General features: G+C 35.9%; 1 long non-coding RNA gene across 1 annotated transcript in view; it reads left to right on the forward strand.

Annotated features, from left to right (window-relative positions):
* The window catches only part of LOC136028251 (uncharacterized), a 151,311-nt gene that overhangs the window by 48,795 nt on the left and 83,287 nt on the right, over nt 1-19,229 (forward strand). Inside the window, exon 3 of the long non-coding RNA XR_010617777.1 lies at nt 13,925-14,111. This is a non-coding gene — a long non-coding RNA (uncharacterized LOC136028251). The remainder of the gene's footprint in view (nt 1-13,924; nt 14,112-19,229) is intronic.

Genomic DNA, 19,229 nt, shown 5'->3' on the forward strand with positions numbered 1-19,229 from the left:
CCCATCCAAGCTGCTAAGTGTCCCCAATGACTTTTGCCATGAAGTAATCTGGTCTGAATCTATGTCCTCCCAACTGCCGAAGAAGTTTTCATGCCTGATAGTGGCATCCGTCTATTATAACAGAAAGCTTCTAATTTACTTGCAATCCTGCCTTGATAAGTTTCGACGTGCATATGTGGTTCCTGCCTTTATTATTGAAGGTGACTTTAACCAGTCCAACAAACAGTGGTTTTCCAATGCGCTTGATCTTATACAAGTAGTGAACATTCCCATGAAAGTGGCAATATCTAAGACCTGATATTTCCAAATTTCAGTGAACTGTACCGTCCTACCCTCTCAATGGGCCCATTGCAAACCGTCGATCATTGTGTAATCCTGTTACAAACGAAAAACAATGTGCTGAAACCGAAAAGAAGCAAAGTAACAGTTCGTCCACTGAACCAGGACTCTATATGTACCTTTGAACAGTGGGTTGGTAATTACTCATTTGAAGAAATATGCTCAATCACTGACTTGAACGACAAGGTTAAAACACTCAACTCCATGCTGCTCGAAATGTTCTATGAATTTTTTCCAACTAAAGTAGTGCCAGTTTTTAGATCTGACAAGCCGAGGATCACGACAGCTCTGAACTGATTGATCAAACTTACATGCCGACTACATAGTTCAGGGTGTATTTCATCTGCGAAAAAGTTACAAAATCTGTCAGTTGTGATCTACGGATGCTGAAATCAGATGGGACTTTGATCACAAGAAGTCAATTCTTTCTTTACTAAAATCTGTACCAGGTATTCATCGTTGAGCGAAGTTGATTTGAATACTCTGATAGAAGACAGCAAATGCGATGAAATCCAGCAAGTTTCTGAGTACGCATTTTAAAGGAAATACGGGAACTGCGAAATAACTGTGCTTCCCATCCGAATTGCCAGTAAAACTTTTACGTGAATATGGAATATTTCTTGTGAAATTTCTAACTTCGTTCAATAATCAATCGTTCCCCCAGTCTTGGAAACAAACTTATGTACGTGTCATTCTAAAGCTGAAGCATCCCAATAGCTGTGATCAGTTAATATCCATTTCAATCCTACCATAGTCACTTAGTCCTTAATTTACTGTGAATTTATGTTGCAAGTCGCAGATACACTTAACTTGTAACAATATGGTTTTTTAAAAGTGTGTAGTACCACAGTGTATTTAGTCAGGCTTTATCACCTGATCGTGCAATGTCTTGAATCTGGAGACGCTTTCGTTGATTCGCTACTCGTTGATTACAGGAAAGTATTTGATTTTATTAAACATCTTGTGGCTGCTACGAATCTTAAAAGAATGGGTGAACGCAAACATATCTTACTGCTTGTTATGGATTTCCTACGTTCCCTGTACCAGCGAGTCTACGCCCTCTTTCCTGGTGATCTCGACTCTGACTCGGAATAGATTATATTTGGAGCCCTTCAAGGCATCAATTTGGTCGCTCCTCTTTTCCTTGCGGTAATGAATTACGTTAAGGACAACATGGATGGTCAATTCAAATACGTAGGCGATCTAAATGGGCGTCTTAAGTTCACAGTAGATACAACCCAAGCTATGCCCCAATTCAGTTCTGATATTCTAACAGAATTCAAAGAAGAATGTAATGCAAATAGTTTGCAGATCAACGAAAGTAAAACCAAAATCGTAAAATTTAATCCGCTGAAATGAGGTCTTGTTTGCCCAATCCTTGATCTCCGTTTGTATTGTCAACTTTAGTCCTGGGATTTAATTTCAGCGTCGATTGCTCATTTAATGCTCATATTCAAGGGCTAGTCCAGAAAGGCAACTACGCACTAAGTTCCTTGATTTTTGTGCCGCTCTTGATTTGTGCAGCTTTGATTTAATGCTTTCCCAGTAAATCAGCTGAAAACGCCATATGTAACATACAAATGTCCCATATTAGAATATACATGCCCTGTTTTGGGAGTATCTAAGTGATTGATATGGAAGGAGTTCAAAAAAGATTGAATCTTTAAAGATTGAATCTTTCAAAAATTGAAAGATTGAATATTGAATCTTTAAAGATTGAAACTCTTAGGGATCGCAGGTTTCAGTAGATAATGCGTTTCGGGCAATTTCTCCTTGCTTCTCCCAAGCACCGACATTTTCTACCCCCTGCTGCCAACTCAGTATTTAATACCGAAGAGAAGAACCAATTAGTGGCAGTGCCTTTCAGAACTAATCGATTTAACAATTTATTTGGCCGTTTTTTACCATTGCCCATGACAAAAGGCTTTAGGACTCGGTTTGTGAATGACAGCGACATTTAGTTTGTGATTTTAACCTACGACTATAAAAGCTGTCTTAAAATAAATGATTTCTTATTTCTGATGTAGAAAATAAAGTGAATAATTCTAGGAAAATAATTTTTGAAGTTGCTGATGGTGGCTTAGGGAATAAAGTTAGGAACGCAGCAAGGAATATTCTTAAAAATGCTTTATGTTTAATAGAGTGAAGGAGGGGCTTGTTGAAGAACTTTCTGAGCGATAGATCATATGAAATAAAAGGAACGGAGAAAAAGTGGATGTGACCTAAGGAGGTGTGAAGTGGAATAATGATAAAACATTGTAGTGGCACGAATAGAACTTGAACTGTTGTTGCCGCTCGGGTTTTCAAGATCACAGTTAAAGTCACCTGTTATCAGACACGAAAGTCCATGCTTTTTTTATTTTATCAATACATTTGGATAGCCTTGCAATACTTATGGCAAACTGTCTATCTGATCGATCATCACGAAAATCCGTAGGGAGGTAAACATTCACTATAACAAGATCATGCATTTTGATAGCGAGAAAGTCTAATGCCGAGTCAAACATAGAAGTTGATAGAGAGGATCTAACGTAAGTCGCAAGGCCACCAGATGGCCGGCCATGAGTGCGAGAGCGTTTGGCTGCAACTGTAAAAACTTGATGGTTTGGTGACAGGTTCAATAACGGAAGGCTGAGAGAGGTTGCAAAATGTTCCTGCAAACACACAATATCATATCTTGAAAGAAGGTCCTCGATAAAAATAGACCGGTTAAGGATATTTCTATTTAAATTCCACGTTGCAACTGCATGCTTAGCAAAAGTGGGTTCTAGATTCATTTTGGTAGGGAATTCATATTGATTATCTCTTTATTAGCCGGACATCTTATGTTATAGCATGTATGGCCTTTCTTTTTGCATATAATGCAGTACATATCTTTAGTGCACAAATTATCCTTCGTGGATGTGTTTTCAGAAGCACCACAACGACCACATATAGGCGTCAATACGCAATTAGTCGCTAAGTGACCAACTCTATGACACGAATAACATCTTTTTGGGAGAAATTTGAATTCTTCAGCAGGCAGCTTCTCATAACGGTTTCGGACTGAGACTGCAAGAAAGTCTTCGAGATCCTTACTGGTCCCGAAATACAGCTTGAACACTTTGGAGCGCTCAAAGCTACCGATTTCTATTGCTTTTAATGCACATGGAACAAGGGATTCTATATCAGTCTGGGTCATACTAGGTGGAACCTTTTTCAAAACAGCAATAAACATTTTCTCTTTGAGCATGGCAGAGACCTCAGGCTTACTAACTTTCATTTTCTCAACGATCTTTTCAGCAGAAGATTTGGACTTGACGAATAATTTCCAGTCCTGTCTCACCTTTTTTAGCTCACTTATTTCGGCTGAGTTGGGGCAGATGGTATCCAAAAACTGCTTGCGAGCAATGGGATTATCAAGAGACTTTGGCATTTTAAGAACAACGGCATAGGATGTCTGAGGATTGACTGTTACAGGATTGGCGGGGCCTGGGACACTACTCGCTGAAGGGCAACATAGGCTCTGTGCTTTAGCCATAGACACAAAATTCTTAAATTCTAGACATAAATCATTTACCTTGCGGGTTAACGTAGCGCTTTCCTCGCCAGGAATTGTGGGGACTTCGTCCGGTTCGTATATAACAAACTTCGGCAGTTCCACTGAATTCTTATCACGGTAGTCTAAAACTTTCAAAATGTCTGCAAATGTATCAGCAACTTTCAGCCTTTCACTTGGTCGAGTAGCATAATTCGCCACAGACCAAATTGTTTTCTTCGCTTCGCTCACCAAATCGTCGGCGAAAAAATCACAACCAGTTTTTATAATATCGGCATTTGCATTACCTTTTGATTTCGCCCGCATGGCAAAATTTAATATAGTGTTATGTACTAGTCTATTAGGCTGCATCCCATGAAATGAATCCAGTTCACACACAGTTCCAGACTCAACGTCAGATAATCCATTAATTAGCAAAACAAACAAATCCAATCTTTTTTGCACAATTTCTCAGCAAACACAGGTAGATCGGTATTTGTACGAGTGACGTAGATAATGAGATTCAATCTTTACACTTTCATAATAGTTTATCCTTGAAACTTGAAAAAAATAATCCGTCTAATTTAGCTTATGTTCACGCTTCAAAAGCAAGGTAATATCCAGAAAAATGTTATTTTTTGTTCGTTCGCACTGAATTAAAGCTAGTTGCTGGTTCGTCAATGGCGTCACCAGTTAAAGCAGTGACTATCCTGACAGTTTTCTGTGCCATCAATATGTAAATTAAGTACAGGAAAGATACTTTATTTGACCTTCCTTCACCCCTTTATACGGTGGCACCATCTACTTTTTCGAACTTGGTGACTTTTAATCTTCTGACGAAGCCACCAGATGCTGCTACCGTCCCTTTTTAGTTGTCAGAACTGTTCACAGTAGAGCTTAAACAAAGCCGAGTGATATTTTCTTCTTTTTGTGTTAGTTTGTTATTTAGCATAGTGAAGCAACGCAAATTAGCTGTAAGCTACGATGTTGTTTAAATAAACCTATCTATCTATCTATTATTGAAAGAAGGTTGGATGATTGAAAGAAGGTTGGATGATTAAAAGAAGGTTGGATGATTAAAACAAGGAATGAAAGAAGGTTGTACAAAAGAATGGCTTCTATCCTTCTTTCAATCATCCAACCTTCTTTCAATAATCCAACCTTCTTTCAATCATCCAATCTTTTTTAATAATTTAACCTTTCTTTAAATTCACACAACCTTTCTTTCAATTTCCCAATCTTCTTTCGAACAACCGACCTTTTTTTCAATCATCTAACCTTTCTTCAATCGTCTATAACCTTCTTTCAATCATCCAAAGTTCTTTCAATCATCCAGCTGTCTTTCAAACACACAACGTTCTTTCATTCCTTCTTTCGATCTTAAAACCTTTTTTCAATCATCCAACCTTCTTTCAATCATCCAGCGTTCTTTCAATCATCCTACCTTCTTTAAATCATCCAACCTTCTTTCAATCATCCAACGTTCTTTCATTCTTCCAACTTTCTTTCAAACACACGACCTTTTTTCATTCCTTCTTTCAATCATCCAAGCTTCTTTCAATCATCAAACCTTCTTTCAACCATCCAACCTTCTTTCAATCATACAACCTTTCTTTCAATTATACAACGTTTCTTTCAATTTTCCAATTTTCTTTCGGAAAACCGAAATTTTATCAATTCTCCAACCTTGTTTCAATCATGCAACCTTTCTTCAATCGTCTAATCTTCTTTCAATCATCCAAAGTTCTTTCATTCATCCAACTTTCTTTAAAACACACAACCTTCTTTCATTCCTTGTTTCAATCACCCAACCTTCTTTCAATCATCAAACCTTTTTTCAATCATCCAACCATCTTTCAATCATCCAGTCTTCTTTCAATCATCCAACCTTCTTATAATCATCCAACCTTCTTTCAATCATCCAACCTTCTTTCAATCATCCAGCCTTCTTTCAATCATCCCACCTTCATCCAACCTTCTTTCAATCATCCAACCTTCTTTCAATCATGCAACCTTTTTTCAATCATCTAACCTTTCTTCCATCATTAACCCTTCTTTCAATCATCCAACCTTTTTTCAATAGTCCAACTTTCTTTCAATAATCCAACCTTCTTTCAATCATCCAACCTTGTTTCAATCATCCAACCTTCTATCAATCATCCAGCCTTCTTTCGATCATCCAACCTTCTTTCAATAGTCCAACCTTCTTTCAATAATCCAACCTTCTTTCAATCATCCAACCTTGTTTCAATCATCCAACCTTCTATCAATCATCCAGCCTTCTTTCAATCATCCAACCTTCTTTCAATCATCCAACCTTCTTTCAATCATCCAACCTTCTTTCAATCATCCAACCTTCTTTCAATTATACAGCCTTTCTTTCAATTATACAACGTTTCTTTCAATTTTCCAATCTTCTTTCGGACAGCTGAACTTTTATCAATCATCCAGCCTTTTTTCAATCATCTAACCTTTCTTCAATCGTCTAACCTTCTTTCAATCACCCAAAATTCTTTCAATCATCCAACTTTCTTTCAAACACACAACCTTGTTTCATTCCTTTTTTCAATCATCCAAACTTTTTTCAATCATCTAGCCTTCTTACAATCATCCAACGTTCTTTCATTCATCATCTAACCTTTTTTCAATCATCTAACCTTTTTTCAATCGTCTAAACTTCTTTCAATCAGCCAAAGTTTTTTCATTCATCCAACTTTCTTTCAAAAACACAACCTTCTTTCTTTCCTTCTTTAAATCATCCAACCTTCTTCTTTCAATCATTTTCTTGTGCTTATCTTTTAGACTAATGAGGCTCCCTTAGGATATTTTATATCGCAGCATCTTTCTGCTCAATCAATATATCGTCAGTTGAAATGTTCAGGTAGCTATCATATACTTGGTGTGTGAATTCTTTGAATACCTTGCGATGGCGTACTGGACAATGGCGTTCACTTCAAAGTGAAGGTTCGCAGGTTCGATTCCACGCGTCGCAAGGATATTTGATTGAATAGCATCTTCTATTCTTACCATTATGCAACATATTAGTTCTGTAACTAAAAGAAAAGAAAAACTAAAAAAGAAACAAACTAAGAAAAGAAAAAACAAAAAAAGAAAAATAAAGCTAAAAAGGAAACTGTATCTATATATATAAAAATAAGTTGTATATATACATTTTTGTTTTTTTGTGGGTTTGCATTTGACGTCATTATAAGTATATAAGGCTTTGTATATAACGTCATTATAAGATGACACTACAGACCGGGACACTGGGACACAAATGACGACCGGGACACAGGGAATATAAATGACGACCGGGACACTCAAAGAGAAATTACAGACCGGGACACCGGGATACAAATGACAGCTGGGACATTGGGAATATAAATGAGGATCGGGACACTCAAAGAGAAATTACATACTGGGATACCGGGACACAAATGACGACCGGGACACAGGGAATATAAATGAAGACCAGGACACAGGGACAAAACTACAACGGGGACGCCGGGGGCACAGGGGGATAAATAAATGACGACGGGGACACAGGTAATGTTCCATTAGCAATCACTATCAACAAAGCTCAAGGGCAATCGTTAGAAAAATGCGGTATAGATCTGAATACGGATTGTTTTCCCATGGACAATTATTATGTTGCATGTTCAAGAGTTGTTAGACCTAACAATCTATTTATATGGACAGACAATGGGACGTCTCACTCGTCCTTTGTATCCCGGTGTCCCGGTCTGTAATTTCTCTTTGAGTGTCCTGGTCGTCATTTATATTCCCTGTGTCCCGGTCGTCATTTGTGTCCCAGTGTCCCGGTCTGTAGTGTCATCTTATTATGACGTTATATACAATGCCTTATATACTTATAATGACGTCAAATGCAAACCCACAAAAAAACAAAAATGTATATATACAACTTATTTTTATATATATAGATACAGTTTCCTTTTTAGCTTTATTTTTCTTTTTTAGTTTTTTCTTTTCTTAGTTTGTTTCTTTTTTAGTTTTTCTCTTCTTTTAGTTGCAGAACTAATATGTTGCATAATGGTAAGAATAGAAGATGCTATTCAATCAAATATATTGATTGAAAAGAAAGATGCTGTGATAGAAAATATTCTAAGATCTGTGGCTTTGATAAAAGAATGTATAAATTAAGTAGATGAACTAATTAAGAGACTGAAAAATGTCTTAATTAGACGGAAACGTAATTTCCATCCCACGTGAAATGAATATGAATTGTACAATCTTAAAGCTCAAGAAAATATGAAATTTTTTCAGCTTTCTATAGGGACGGGCGTCGTGAGCTGAAAAAGTCCCAGTTAGGAAAACCTCCTGTATTTCCACACTCCGATGGTTTATCCTTTTTTTTACACAATTTTAGTAATTCTTCAACTCTAGGGAGAGGAAAGCATGATAAGCCTTGTTCTGTCCCATTCAATACGTTGCATTCAATACGGTCTATCATTTCCTCCTTAAAGTATAAAGATACTAATTTAACATCAAACACTTAACGTTCACTTAACACTAAATTAACACTCAAACCCTGTGTATTTGGAGTACGAAACTGCTATTTTAGCACTATTTTATCGTGTGTAGCAAGTGCTTCATGGAATTTAGCACTTTAAAAAATTGACATAATAACTAATCTAAGTACAATTAAACAAATAATGCGCGTCTCGACACGCGAAAAAAAATATTTCAGTGTAGCGCCAAAAATCCCTATGTAGCACGCGAATTTGGGCAATCGTAGCACTGAGTATGGTCACCCTTAAAACCTCCCATTTAATTCCTTTGGGTGAGGAACACATAAACTGAGAAAGACTCGTTTCTGTGTTCTCTCCTCCATAGGAAAATCCTCCGACAAATACTCGTTAGCAAGTATTATAGGATACTCTTTGTATCCTGGTTAGCGAACAAGCAACTGTCTCTTATCCTTGCGAGTTCAGTTCTTTAATGTCTCTTCAATTTGACAGATTTCACAATTATTTTGGGCTTTTTGAATTTCATAGTCATAAGAATTGCCGAGAATCTCTTCATCTTTAGTGTCTAGTAGACAATATGTTATACTTTCAGTGTCAAGGATTTTTTGAACTATTTACTTGTGTAAGTAGGTCATCAGGTTGTTACCTCTGGTAACAACCTGGTAACAAATAAGGCTGTCGCTTCCGGAGTGTTGTATAGCATACTACTTAGAATATGAAGAAGAATTCTGGTGCAACCAAAACACAACTTATTTACTTACCTGTTACTTTGAGAAAATATTTCATTTGCACAGATAACCTTTGAAAACGATCATTTAGACAGAGACATTTTTCCAAAATCACAAAATTCTGCATAATTTTAAGTTTCATAAATCTATCCATTTTTAAATCCTAACACTCTCAAAGCTGACTAGAGACTAACTAAGATTCTTTCTTCTATAGTAATATTCCTAGAGGAACGGTAACCTACTGAAAATATCTAATAAGAAAAAATATTTTCGATTTAGAAACATTTTTATTGCATAACTACAACAATATATCACTCATTTTTCACATACGAATTCAATTTAATTTCGTTCGTATATTTCGCTTCTGTATCTAAAGCAGCTGGAAGGCTTATGTGTATGCATTATATTAAGGTTTGCTGCAAAACATAACTGCTCAACAAATTTGAATTTGTTCATTGACATTACATATCTCGCATTCTCATCCCATGCAAGGCTCAGTCGACATGTTGTTGTAATTTCAACTACTACGTTTAGTAGTCTTGTCTTTGTATCATTGCTGCTGCCGCTCCAATATCCACTTCTAATATTGTAAGTAAACCACCCATTTTTGCTTCTATATCTTGTCACATAAAAACTTGATGATAAAGGGTATAGTTAAACTTCTCTGTATCTGAATTCTACTTTCTTATTAGCATAAAATATATTAAAAATTTAGCCTTATATTGGATCTGGTTGCTATGGCTGGTTGCCAGGATCTTATATGCAAATGAGAAGCCAACTGAATTGTTGTTAATATTGTATCTCTTAGACTTTACTTATGTAAGTAGGTCATCATGTTGTTACCTCTGGACAACTGACAATATCTTTAGGGCCCAATTAAGGATGTCGCTTCCGGAATATTGTATAGCATGCTACTTAGAATCCAAAGAAGAATTCTGGTGCAACCAAAACACAACTTATTTACTTACCTGTTACTTTGAGAAAATATTTCATTTGCACAGATAACCTTTGAAAACGGTCATTTAGATTGAGACGCTTTTCCGAAATCACAAAATTCTGCATGATTTTAAGTTTCATAAATCTATCCATTTTTTAATCCTAACTCTCTCAAAGATGACTGCAGACTAACTAAGATTCTTTTTTCTTTAGGAATATTCCTAGAGGAACGGTAACCTAATGAAAATATCTAATAAGAATAAACATTTTCGATTTAGAAACATTTTTATTGCATCACTACAACAATATATCACTCTTTTTTCACGCACTAATTCAATTTATTTTCCTTAGTATATTTCACTTTTGCATTTAAAGCAGGTTACAGGCTTATCTGTATGCATTATATTAAGTTTTGCTTCCAAACATAACTGCTCCTCCAATTTGAATTTGTTCATTGATATCGCATATCTCGCATACTTCTCATCCCATGCAGGGCTCAGTCGACATCTTGATGTAATTTCAACTGCTACGTTTGGTAGTCTTGTCTTTGTATCATTGCTGCTGCTAGCTCCAATATCAACTTGTAATATTGTAAACAAACCACCCATTTTTGCTAGTATATCTTGTCAAATAAAAACTTGATGATAAAGGGTATATTCAAAGTTTCCTCTCTTTGAATTCTACTTTCGTATTAGCATAAAATACATTAAAAATTTAGCCTTATATTGGATCTGGTTGCTGCGGTTGGTTGCTAGGATCTTATATGCAAATGAGAAGCCAACTGAATTATGCTAATATTGTATCTCTTATACTTTGCTTAAGTAAAAAGGTCATCAGGTTCTTACCTCTGGACAATTGACCATATTTATAGGGCCCAAATAAGGATGTCGCTTCCGGAGTATTGTATAACATACTACTTAGAATCCAAAGAAGAATTCTGGTGCAGCCAAAACAATGCTTGTTTACTTACCTGCTACTTGTACATAACTATGGAGCTATGCATAAACATCGAGCAGAATAACAAATGTTCAAAAACAAAAGTCGTATAAAATGAATCATGTAGGAGCTTGTTTATTGAAAAAACAAATGAAAAAAAAAAATCGAAAAACAGTTAAATCCACATTACAATCCCCAGGAGAGAGTTTTGTGTGTGGAAAAATAAACACGAATAGCCCATTTTCGGCATGATGTTTATAAATAATTACGGAACTGTGCATAAACATTAAGCAGAACAAAGAAAAATTGAGAACAAAAGCGCTTAAAATGAATCGCTCAGGAGCTAATTTGATCGATTTATTTAACTTACCTATGGACAGATTTTAAGCCCGTTTTAGAACGCGCTTCTTCAAATTGGCCTGCAAAAATATCATTCAGTGTTCTGTAAAATACTCTGTCATTTTCAGAATGCTTAGTTTTTGGAATTTTTTGTGAACATTTGTTAATATTATTCTTGCAGGCTCAGAAGGAAAAAATAAAATGCTTCTAAAACCTGTTGTAATTTATCCCCCAAAAAATCTCCTATATTTTGTTCTCAAATTTAAGCTGAGAAAGATTTAAATACCTAAATTCCATTTTATTTGAAACATAATTAACTGTAGTTCTAACTTGCATCCGTGATTCCCATTTTTTGTGCCCGAACGATGTGGGTAAGATAGTAGTTAAAATTTTAGCTGCTCAGAAGTTGATAATTCAATATACACAAAATGTCATATAAAATAACTTAACGGTGGACAAACTGAAAAATAAGTTTTTTGATATTTCATCAAGTGCTTTGCCACTAAATTAATTGCTCATCTTATTGTTTGTTTTCACTTAAATGATCTAACTCGTAACTAGCAAAAATTTAAAATCGTTCCGAAACACAAGATGTCATTCTGGAGCCAATCTTGCCATATCTATCTGTTATAATTCCTGAGTTTCGACTCACTAGTCCTAAATACAGTCGCTGGAAAATGTGGCTTAACCCCATAAAAAAAGAAAAAGACCATTTATACCAGTAAACATCAAAATATTCCTTTGGAAGCCAATTTGATCTAGTGCACTCTTAGTATATTTGTAGACTCTAAGTCAGTTGAGATATTTAAACATGTATTAGAACTAAGCAGCTAATACTTAAATTTAGACACTGAAATTTTAAAAGTCAAGTCAAAAAATTGAAAAATTCAAGTCAAAAATTGTTTGAAAAATTTCGACACAAATATGCCCCCAATCGTGGAAAACATCTTTCCTGATTTGCCTCCTAGGGATTCCAATGAGTTGTCGAACAGAACAGGGGCAGTTTAAAAAATGTGTAAGAATTATTTAAAACAAGGATAAAGTTTTTCATATGCCCCTTCTTCCCATTAAGAAAGGGAAACAAAATTTTGATTTGTTTTTGCCAATAGTGCTTTCCATAGCTACCATGAAGTTCGTTTTTACTAGTTATCTCCTCCTACACCTACTTCTATTAGACCAAGCCTCTCTCGCTCCACCTCAACAAAGATCCTCATTTTTACCCAAATGAATTTTCCCACACAAACATGCAAGGGAGTTTTTTGTGTGTTGAGTTGATTCTTGTTAACCCTCCGTACGCTCTGTGTATAGCGTATATTTGTATCAGGTCTAAAGTAGGCTATCAGTCATACTTAAAATACCAAGGAAATCAAAATGGAAACATTTTTGTCTCCCTGGCTCCATCTCTGGTCTATTCATACCCAAAAGCCGGTATCCTCTACAATTTGACTTTTGATTGCTATTCAATTATTAAAAATTTTCGTTACGTAAATTCTCTTCTTTGTTGTCACATCGAATCGTAAAAGGAAAGTAGTGGAAGATGGGGAATTTCACAAAGTTTTCACAAAGTAGGGCGTAGTTTTCACAGAAAGGAGAACTAAAAACTACTCAATGTAGTTACAAATTGACATACTTTTTATCTTTACTTTTAGATAAGATTGGCCTATATTTTTAGGAAAAGGGAAAAGAGAAAAAATCCAAAGGGGAACTAAACAATTTTCAACGTAGTTACAAACTGACATACTTTCTATCTTTACTTTTAGATGAGATAGGCCTATATTTTTAGGAAAAGGGAATAGAGGAGAAGGAAAAAGGGAACTAAAAAATATTTAACGTAGTTACAAACTGGCATACTTTTTATCTTGACTTTTAGATAAGATAGGCCTATATTTTTAGGAAAAGGGAAAAGAGAAAAAATCCAAAGGGGAACTAAACAATTTTCAACGTAGTTACAAACTGACATACTTTCTATCTTTACTTTTAGATGAGATAGGCCTATATTTTTAGGAAAAGGGAATAGAGGAGAAGGAAAAAGGGAACTAAAAAATATTTAAAGTAGTTACAAACTGGCATACTTTTTATCTTGACTTTTAGATAAGATAGGCCTATATTTTTATCAAATCTTTCGTCTTTATATCATGGGGAAATGAGAGCAACTAAGTAAACAACTATGAATTCAACATTTCGTTTGTAATTAGAAGATACAGAAGGCTTTGCCACCTTTTTTGGAAGTCTGTTTCACTTTTGGGCAAGATTAAATAAGGAAATTCACATCAAGACTTAGAAAGAACTTTTTCCGTGAACTCTCTGTCTGAAATTAATCTATTAAATAATCCAAAGGTTCATTATTTTGCGAATAACCCAAAAAGTTGCTTATTTTCTTTTTATAAATATGCTAGTTTCAATTATATTATTTTATTAATTCCACTGATGATTTCCTTTAAATGCTGTGATAAAACCTTACTAAGCGCCTGTAAAAGTAGGGCTTTGTATAATTTTTTCTTATAGCTTGAATTTAATGCTATTTTCTTCACCACGTTAAGAAAGCGTCTAATGCAATAGTTCTTATTAATCCTTAAACATTATACAACAACGCATTGGCCAACCCCTTCATCCCTCACTAATATTGACTTTGTTTTCTCTAGTTATGCAATGGAAGCATTCAAGAAACTGGACATAAATCTGGATAAAAAGAACTCCAATCAGCGGAAACTTTAAAGCGCTTAAGTAGATGGCAGGAAAACTATATGTTCTATACAATCAGGCTAATGCTGGCTCCTGTGATTGAAACTGTCATTCTTCTAGGCCGCATGCTCTTTTTAAAAGAAAGAGGTAGGTTTTTTGCCAAGTTCAACTGAATTGCAATATAATGGTGACGCGTCTGTATGGGGTAAAGTCAAATATGCATCGCAAATCCTTTTGTAATGAAGAAGCTTTGCAAATTTGACTGCCATTTTTTGTATCTCCAAAAGCCTGACATGTTACCAAAACCCTTATTTTGAAACTAAAGTGTTAAAATCTATAGTAGACTGCAAGAAAACTACGTAATATAATTATTTGATCAATTAGACCAAATTGTTTCATTTGATTGAAACGGATCAATTTGATAGAAATGGATCAATATGAGCATTTTTTTTTACAAAAAACTCTTGTGAAATGGCAATTTAATTTCTGAAACTAACCAGATTTTATAATATTTGAGAAGAATAAAGGGGCCAGAGGAGGGGCAGACAAAGAAGAAGGTGAGTTGCGAGTGCTATGAAAGTGAATCTATATTAAATGTGTAATTTAGAATCTTTGCAAAAATAGGTGGATTCGTTTCAAGTTTTTGAGAACAATAGGAGGTTAAAGAAGAAGGGGGGAAGGAGAAGGGAAGATGGTCTTGTTTTAAAATTAAGTCTATATTAATATGTAAATCTTAGTGCGGGTGAAAACTACCAAAATACTTCGGTTTTTGAGGAAAGCACAAAAATTAGCTGACGTGTACTTTCGAGCAGGCTCTTTAATATGGCTCGATTACACAAGCGAAATTTTTCATCGGAATGCTACTAGGTGGCTTGAAATCCAAGATGGCGGACGAAAATACAAGTTTGTTAAAATGAGAAGACATGACCGTTCAAATTGGCTAGTATGGGGTACTCGATGACCCAAGTTCCGAATAGTAAGTAACTAAATCATACCCTAGTGCCGTTAGGTGCCTCAAATCCAAGATGGCGGTCGAAAACATGAGTTTGTCAAAATGAAAAGATATGACTGCTGAAATAGGCCAGTATGGGGTAATCGATGGCAGAAGTTCCAAATATGAACTTAAGACCAACCTGGGTTGTAGCAGAGTATTGCTAGGCACTTCAGATTCAAGATGGCGGTCAAAAAACACAAGCTTTGTTAAAACAAGAACTAATCACTTCCAATGGGCAGATTAGGAGCAATTGATAGCTCAGATTCTCAAAACACACGTATATGCACATAAATATACCTTAGTTATACCGTTGATCCGCTTGGGACCTAAAATTTGAAGACGGTGGAAGAAAATGTCAGTTTTCCAGATTCCATGAGGTTCATGATCCCGATATAACAGACTTGAGTTGAGTGATTAGTACAACAGTTTTAAATATTGTTCTGTCATTCCGACATGCACCTATAATAGTACAGTGTGCACAGTACAAATTGCCTAAGATACGTCCAATTTATAGCCTTTGTTTATATTTGCTAAACCAAAATCAGTTAAATACTGGTTAACTCTTCATCTCCTTAATTATTGTAAATGAATCATCAGAGGCTAAATAGACGAATTAAAGCATTTAAGAATTATATATTTTTATTAGGAACATAAATAGATCAATCGAATCTTCTGCTCATAAAAAAATAATCGAATGTTCAAGTATTAAAGCACTTAGATTTCCACCAACATAATGAACTACAGTTAAGGTCAAATTTCCTGTAGCGGCACCTTATTTCACACCCTTTTTCACAACCACAACGCTCTGTCTCGCGCCAGACTTTTGACCCTGGTGGAAGGGAACCTAACCTCAGCCAAAGTCAGAAAAACTTGGAAGGTTGAATGTTGATTCAAACTCCACATATGACCTGCAACTGTAAAGATATGTTGTAAAAGCAAAAAAGTAGCTGGAGGAAGTCTCTGCATGTTCTTGGTATTTTGTCGAGTAAATGTAACTTTCCTAAATTCATCCAGGTCGTCACAGTCTTGTTTTGCGTCGTGTGTCTTCATGACAAAGCGTTCAAGGTTGTATGCTTGCAGTTCTGTCACTTGGGAAGCCTGGTTTGTCAGTCGAAGGAAAGTGTCCGTCAGTCCTGGAATATTTTGCCAAGTCGCAAAGAACCACCTCTTTGAGTGGTGAATAAAAGAAGAAAGGGTATCAAATCCTATAAACGCGTGGAAGAACAAAAGTGCCTTTGATTTTGTTGGCCCGAGTGATCGAACTATTTCGTGAATGGGATCCTGCCTTAGGAGTTAGGGTGGTACCAACAACAAACGCGAAAAGTAATTCAAATACTCCAATGTAATGAAAGCATGTGGTTGCCGTCACAATCGATCTGTGTCCACCGTTCTTATGGGAATCGAAGAATTTTCTTGTGAGACTGCGTCACAAGCGTGAAGCAAAAAGCGGGTATCAGCCTCTTGGTATGAACATAACTGGATGAAATTCTGCTCTTTGAATGCCCGGCTAATTATGCACGTGTTTCCTATAGTGCAACATACTGGTTTTGACGTCGGAAACTTTTTCATGACAGCATGGGACACCAGCTTAAACACTGTCTGTTTTGTTTGCATCTGCTTGCAGGAATTTTTTCCACTTAAATGGAATTTGTGTGTTCGGGACAACTTTTAGTCGTGAAACTTTGCCTCTTTGATTTCTGACAGACAACTTTAGACTATCCAATCTAATAAAATCTAATACGAGATCAAGTATCTCGGCATAATTGAGCTGATAGTCTATCATAAGAATAAACACGTTTTCTAAATACTATCTGAAGGTCTTCAAATTCCTTGGTTTCAACATTTGCACCCGAGGAGCTGAGGTTAAGCTGATTAAGACATCTGCAAATTCAGCCTTGTTGCCAGCACGAATCTGACCATCAGACGTCAAAGCTGGTGGTTACTGACTGTTTTCATGTTTGAAGAAGGCGTCCATATCTCTCCTCGAGCAACAAAGCCCATGTAAAGTGCTTAAACAATGAGATCTGTCGTTGTTTCTAGAAAAGGACTCCCTATTTCGAAAATATTTGTTATAAGACTGGAAATGTTCAATTGAAAACTCTTCTGGTGTGACTGCCTCACAATGGTCTCCGTCATTATGAGGACCAGAGCTGGAAGGACTATGTTCGAATTTGTTGATGCTGTTGGCTACTGCTGGGCCTCCGGTGCACCAGCAGCGAAGAGCTGAATAATCGTTCAGAATGCCTATATCTCCCCCAATGCCCTTAATAACACAGTTTAGCTGCTCGTATGGCTGGTCCAGAGGTGAATTTGAGAATGTTCTTCCCGATTTTGATATCGTTAACCTGTCCATCATGAACTCTTCAAAAACAGACGGATGCTCTGTTTCTAGTAGTACCATATCTTTCAATGTGAACAGGGAGCCAAGGGGAATAATTGATATGGTCGAAAAGTAAAAAACTTGGTGCTATTAGCTGTAAGATTTCCATGTATGGTTTGAAATCAGCGGAGCGATATGACATCAAGCTACAACTGGTGTTCCTTGAATTCCATGATAAGTGCCCAAAATTCAAACTACGGAAAGCGACGTTTCATCATTATTCAGAACAATAGACAGAATGCCAGATATTATTACGTCAGTCGACTCTTACTTTGATGTACCAGTGCCATCGATTATCCCAGGCTAAATTATTTAAGCAGTCATGTCTTCTCATTTTAACAAACTCGTATTTTTGTCCGCCTTTTTGAAATTGAGGCTCCTAGTGGCACAATGGTACAACCTAGGTTATTTTTGCGTTCATATTCGGAACCTCTGCCCTGGATTAACCCATGTTAGCCTACTTGAACAGCCATGTCTTCTCATTTTGACAAACTCGTATTTTCGTCCACCATCTTGAATTTCGAGTCACCTTGCGGTGTTCTGATTAAAAATTTCACTTTCCAAATCAAGCCATATTGAAGAGCATGCTCGAAAGTAGATGTCAGCCAATTTTTGTGCTTTCTTCAAACACGGAAGTATTCTTGTGTTTTGACGCTTTTCTCCCGTATGATTTAAAGTCTTTGCAAAAAAAAGTGAAAAGAATTCTTTTTATGTGCTTTCTGGATAATGAGAAGAGGGAAACAACTAAAAAGACGAGATATAACTGCTAAGTCGTGTTATACATGTGAATCTATATAAATTTCCATTGCTTTTTATAAAAGAAAGATATATGTTTTGATGCTTTTTTTATTCCTTTCTTATTTTGTATGGATTGTTCTTTATTTTCTCCTTATCTGTTGGGACATTTAGGGGAAATTTTTTTGCCATTTATCGTATCAAATTCAAATGTGAGAGCCTGCTGATTTAAGCAGTTTTACTTGCCTTGTTAAACATTTAATGAAGTTGAATAAATTGGATTTATCTGGTCATGAAGCAATTTTTCTAAGAAATACCCACATAAAATAAGAGTAATTATTAACTTTCAAAGGCGATGTATGAATGTAGCAATCGAACGATGTACTTGTTCTATGCGAAATAACTCCAGGTTCATACAATAATTTCAACAATGCAACTTAGCACTTTTAATTGCCATTATTTTTAAATACGACTATCTCTCTTACGACTGTTACTGCTGTTTTGAAAAAGACAAGTTAACAATTACATGTATGTTGCTGTTGCGTAGATAGAATTGCTTGAAAAATTGCCAAGCTGGACTGTATAAGTTTATTTTTCTTTAGCTCAACACCTTATTTGGCGCCACAACTAGAATGCTAAGTTGACAATTATATTTGTTAAAAGCGAATTTTATTCGTACGTGTATATCTGCGTAAATCAAAAGTCAATTTGTGCATTGATTCAACTGAGAAATATCCCTTACCGCAATAATTATTATCTGTTGATCCTACTCCTGCCATCTAAGATGCGTCTCATTTAGTTAGTAAGTTAGGGCTGTTGGTGTGTAAGGCCTTCATTTTACTCATTCAGAGGTTATGTTTAGACTTGAGGAGTTACGTTTGTCCCTGTTCTGGACCGTTTTTGGGACCATGGCTTTTTGTTAGGCCAGCGTAATTTCAATGATTATAAGAATATGGAGATTGCAACCTGGAATGTTACAGCATTAGAAAATAACTATTGTTCTACATTTTTAGTGACGAATACTGACGTTTCAAATTTGACTTATTGGGAGTTTCAGATACTTATATCTCAGGGGTAAGAAATGTGAAATTAGGTGATGTAGAATTTATTTAATCGGGCACGAAGTATGGGGGTACTTAGACAGAGAGTAGGGCTT

Source organism: Artemia franciscana, chromosome 6, assembly GCF_032884065.1.
Source record: "Artemia franciscana chromosome 6, ASM3288406v1, whole genome shotgun sequence".
In the NCBI taxonomy this organism is placed as follows: Eukaryota; Metazoa; Arthropoda; class Branchiopoda; order Anostraca; family Artemiidae; genus Artemia; species Artemia franciscana.